Genomic DNA, 6,087 nt, shown 5'->3' with positions numbered 1-6,087 from the left:
CTTGCATCCACTGGAGAATGTTCGATCGTAGCCGGCGGCTTCATTACAAGCAATGATCCATCTTGATCTGTGAAGTTGATGAATTGTCACTTTTAGGTTTTCTACCCAGTTACCAAAATAAGAAACATTTGGAATAGTATGCGCTGTGGCAAGCACACGGTTTGCATGCGTTACTTCGAAGGCAAAAAAAAATCGAAAATACAAGAAAACACAAAAACCTACATTCAACCAGTGTGGGGTATGGCCCATGACTCTCTGAGGTGGTACTAGGTACCTCCAGGTACCCCCTCCATGCCAGGGCGCCCTGAATTTATGTTTATTAACAGCTCCTCCACCGGGGTCAAGACAATTTGAGGGCCAGATCCAGTCTGCCGACTGTCGGCCTTTTCACGATTGGCTTAAAAAAATGGCTTATTTAAATTTATACCAATACGATGGTGGGAAAAGCTTACCAGTTTGTATGTTTTTTATACTTCATTTTTATACTTGATCCTCTGACCGCTTGGAAGCAATCGGAGTACATATTGTTTTAGAAGAAAGGGGTTGTGTGGTAGGATCTTTAAGAATGCTTAACTGGGATATTTATATATTCATGGCTCAAATATTAAGGATCATGCTTTTGACGTGTAACTAACGCATTTACGCGGTCAGCGATCCGCTACCAGGCTTTGGTTCTCCGGGTTCCAGAGGTTTTAGCGTTCCCTTTTCTTGTGATAATGTCCTTCTCCTCGTCATAGCTCTCCAGGAGAACCTGGAGTTCCATTTCATTGAAATAAGCGGCCCGTTTCGCCATATCGATCAGGGTTTCCATGATCCATACATCACGTCTTTTTAAGTTTGGCGTGGACGCGCACAACCCTGTGTTAACCAACCCCGAGTTGATTGAACTAATGCATAACCGCTGCTGTGGAACCGAAAACTCTGGGTTGGTCGGCACAGGGTCAATCAACCTAGAGTTCAGCGTTAACTCAGTGTTTGTTAAACCTCCGTTCGTGGAACACCCCTCTGGTCCGACCAGGGCCCCGTTTCCCGATAACGATGGATCCACGCTCGTACGATCATTCTCACGATGGATCTTGCGATCCATCGTCAATTTCTTTGGAGCGTTTCCCGAAACTCCTCTTAACGTGAACGCGCATTCGCTGCACTCACGACGTCGTAGGATTGTAACTGTCTACTGACACGGTGCTGAAATGGGCTCCGTAGGAGGGGGAGACGCAGGAATGTCGCAGGAAAATTGTGTTAAAAAGGGTTAAAATATATCCCCATCAAGGACAACAGCAGTGTAGCCTACAAAAAAAATAGACTGCAATTATATGAATGCTAAAGACATTAAAACACAATTGATTAGGCTTAAACCGACATATATCAGTCCTAATCCCGTATGCACTGTGCGTTTCACGGCATTTTCCCCCCTGAAATAATTCCTCTTCACACCTGTGAATAACCCGGGAGACGTCCATGATGAGGAATACAACGAAGCCCACCGTCTGGCCCGGTGCATCGTTGAGCGCACGATCGGGAGGTGGAAGTTGCGCTTAGATGCCTCACAAGTCAGGCGGAGGGCTCCAGTTTTCGCCGGCCAAGTCATGCGCCGTGATATGTGTGACGGCTATGTTGCACAACATTGCAGCTAAGGCTGGGGTGGCATTGCTTGAACCGGAGGACGTTGAGGATGATGACGATGAGGAAGATCGGTGTGAGGACGGCCTCCCTCATAACTACGCGGCTGGTTTTCATGCGCGTCGAATAGTGATTGAGACTTTTTTTTAACCCCCTCCACCCTCCCTCATGTCACTAAACATTCCCGTCAACGTGACCAATCCCCACCATATCCCAGCCTTTTGCCTGCTCCTTTGCTTGTTTTTTTATAATTTTTTTATTTCTTTATGTTTTATTTTTTATAATTTCTTTTATTTCGTTATTTTTTTTAATTTGTTTTATTTAATTTTTTTTTTACATTATTTTATGCTACGTTTTATGAGTAGCCTATGTCAGTCTGCACAAATCCCCCCACTTTCTCTCACACATTTTGAGTGCCCTGCCTGCGCAAACATTTTCTGGACTGTCCCGTTTTATTTTGGCCATTTTAACATCTTTATTAATAAATTAATTAATAATCTTTATTAATTACCAAACTAAGAACATAAAGGCGCAATGCGTTTTAATAAAACGCATCCAATAGACGGAATGTCCGATGGTGTCGCCACTGAGGCTATAGCTGACGATGCTCTTAGCGTCCTACGAGTACCTACGAGCACCCCTGGAGTACTCGTTAGCTACGAGCGTTTTCAAGACGTTCGTTCCCCACGATGCTTTCGGGAAACGCGGTGAAAACTCTACGATGCCCTTTCGACGCACTTCACGATCCACTTAGGCTAACGACGCTTTCGGGAAACGGGGCCCAGGTTTGATTCAGAGCATATGTTGCTATAGCAACTAACATACCGTGATCCTTTTGGAACGGAAAACCTAGGGTTACAGCAAACCCTGGGTTAACTTACCCGGTTATGTGATAAAACCGGCTTTGTGGAACACCCCACTGAACTGACCTGTTAGTAAACAGAAGTTAAACCGGACATCGCGAAAAAATTATTATTGATCATTATGTTTTTGTATATAGTAGTTTTATAATAATTGTTAAATAGGCACATGAATGTTTGTTGTAAGTAGTTTTATTGTTGTATATATGTTTTATAAGTTATATACGAATACATTAGTCAATACAGAAAACTTAGTAAGGGTTTTAATAAATAGTTAATCAAAAAAGTTAGTTAAATAAGTTAGTTTCAATAAATATGTAAATAATAATAAACAATGTGTTAAATATAACAGAACATAAGTTATTTGTCCACCAAACGCTCCAAAGCGACTTACAATAAGTAAATTTGTCATAAGAAGTGCATCAATATATCGCTGTCGGTACAGAAAGAATGTTCATAGAACCAAGTGCAAGTACCACAATCGCTAGGCTAACCCATTCCCCGTGTTACATCCATAATAGCAGCTACTGCAGTTGCTACACAGTTAAGTACTATAATGCAATACAATACAACACAGTGTACAATGGTTGCCAGAAGGGGGAGGGTGGCTATGCAGTCGAGGTGGACTCTGAACAGGTTTATCTTGAGTCCTTTTCGGAAGATAGTGAGCGACCCTGGAACATGTCTTCCTCTCTGTCCCTCTTTCTGGACCTTGGCCCTCGCTGTCTTTCCTCCTCCTGATCCTTGTCCTCCACCTCCTGATCCACCACTGCTGTACTTGCTGTACTTGGCCCTGGTGTGTTCTCAGGGATGGAGGCAATTAGGACAGGGGGGTTGGTGGAATGCCTCTGTCCCAATACCTTATCCATGGGGACAAACCAGGGCCAAGTGGCAGCAGTGGGTTTCCCACCTACCCCCTCTCCTGACCCTGGATACTTGCAATCCTAAGGCAGAGGAAATCACTCATGGCAGTTAACAACAAGAGCAGTATCAAAACAAATTTCAGCAAAAGTATTTCTTTGCCTGCGGGGGAGTCACCTTCCCCTGCAGGCCTATTTCCTCCAGAATTGTCCTAAACACAGAGACATTATTAATCAGAGAAAACAAGAGACACATTTATCAATCATGTTAATAGCCCAATAGGCCATTTATAATATATATATTTGACCATCTTGTAAAGGTTACATTTAAATTAGCCCTCATCCTATATGAAGCCCATAATAATAAGACAACCAGTAGAAGTCAAAACACCCTTTTTCTTTGTGTGTTTTTCTAGTGCTGTCTAGTACTGATGCGAGCTGGGACTGTTTTTGTCTTTCTTTCTTTAATAACCCAAAATAAGACATCGTAGTAAACGATTTCTGGGGATGTTGTATCCGTCCTGCTGTTTAATGAGGGCTAATTTAACTAACCTTTAAAAGATGGTCAAATGAAGATATATAAATGGCCTATAATAATTTTTATAAACTAACTTACGATATAAATAAACGATTGTTTCTTTACCCCCAAGCCACACTTGCTGAGTATTTCACCCCGGTGAACAGCTCATCGTTCTCCCCCCTCAATAGAATAAATCGAGCAGTATGCTGCTGGCTCCCTAAACCAAAACCAAATGTTAGAATTAGTTTTGCTTTACACTACCAAACAAAAGCAGCTTAAATAGCAAAATAACCAAGTTAACTGTGTAATCAATCCCAACGTCTGTAACGTTACGGTCTGAAAACCAGGGTCCACAACCTGTGTTCGCGTTGTTCCATTTATCTAACTTTACAGAATAGCAAATTATCTATATAATCGCCACAATTTCGGTAAATATAACCATTTTAACCTCTTAAATTTGAAACTATAGGGCTTAACGGGTGTTCTTAGTTAACGTTACAGCGTCGCTAACTGTAACGTTACCTTACTTATATTGCCTATTACTTTAATGAAAAAAGTTTTAAGGGCCCTTGTTTTTTTAACATTTGTATCGTTAAATACTCGAGTGACTCGAAACCAAATACTTACATTAAAATGCAGAACTTAAATCGCCATTCTCCGCCATCTCCATTGATTGAGTGCGCAATGAATCGGATACGTTGGGCCGTGAAGGATCTTGGGATACGTTGGGCCGTGAAGGATACAGCCGATGCATCCATAGATATATATAGAACACTATATATCTATGGATGCATCCTTCAAATCCGGGAAAAGAAGGAAGACATGTGTCACGTTAAAATTGTACCGGGGGCGAAAATTGTACCGGCCTACGTCATCGTTTGTTTACATCCTGACAACCTGACAACCTGCCCTGCAACAGACGACGCGATGCAGAAAACATGTTTCCAAACGACGAAATAACATAATACAGATAGCGGATCTCTATCTGTATTATGATAGATAGCGATAACACTTGTTTTTACTTTATATTTGTATTGTATTTAATTGTTTAATCGAAACAATAAAACAATTTGCCCGCGAAACGGGCGATCGCGTCAAATGACGCGTCAAATCACGTAGGAAGGTTCTTGAACATTCTAGACTATGAAACCTGCTTAAAACAATCAGTTCACTAGCTAAATTCGATTAAACAATTCAATACAATACAAATATAAAGTAAAAACAAGTGTTATCTAGCGATCCGTTATCTGTATTATGTTTCAAGAACCCTCCTACGTCATTTGACGCGATCGCCCGTTTCGCGGGCAAAACATTTGTAATTTGACGCGATTGCCCGTTTTGCGGGCAAATTTTTTTATTGTTTCGATTAAACAATTAAATACAATACAAATCATCCTCATCCTCATCCTCATCGTCATCCGCTTATCCGGGGTCGGGTCGCGGGGGGAGCAGCTCCACCGGTTTCCTGCTAAGAGTCATGGCCTCAGATTTAGCGGTGCTGATCCTCATCCCAGCCGCTTCACACTCGGCCGCCAGCCGATCCAGTGAGTGCTGAAGGTCACAGGCCGATGATCCAATGAGGACCACATCATCTGCAAAAAGCAGTGACGAGATCCTCAGACCACCGAAACTGCAACCCCTCCCCACCACGACTACGCCTCGATATCCTGTCCATGTATATCACAAACAGGATTGGTGACAAGGCGCAGCCCTGGCGGAGACCAGCACCCACTGAGAACGAAACTGACTGGCTGCCGAGAACACGAACACAGCTCTCGCTTTGGGAGTACAAAGATTGGATGGCCCTGAGGATAGACCCCCTTACCCCATACTCCCGCAGCACCTCCCACAGTTTCTCCCGGGGGACCCGGTCATACGCCTTCTCCAGATCCACAAAACACATGTAGACCGGATGGGCATACTCCCAGGCCCCCTCCAGGATCCTTGCGAGAGTGAAGAGCTGGTCCGTAGTTCCACGTCCGGGGCGAAAACCGCATTGTTCCTCTTCAATCTGAGGTTCGACGATCGGCCGAACCCTCCTTTCCAGCACCTTGGAGTAGACTTTACCAGGGAGGCTGAGAAGTGTGATACCCCGGTAATTGGCACACACTCTCTGGTCCCCCTTTTTGAACAGGGGAACCACCACCCCGGTTTGCCACTCCTTTGGCACTGTACCCGACTCCCACGCGATGTTGAATAGGCGTGTCAACCATGACAGCCCCTC

Source organism: Gadus chalcogrammus, chromosome 9 (assembly GCF_026213295.1).
Source record: "Gadus chalcogrammus isolate NIFS_2021 chromosome 9, NIFS_Gcha_1.0, whole genome shotgun sequence".
NCBI classification, from domain to species: domain Eukaryota; kingdom Metazoa; phylum Chordata; class Actinopteri; order Gadiformes; family Gadidae; genus Gadus; species Gadus chalcogrammus.
This window is presented reverse-complemented; position numbering follows the sequence as displayed.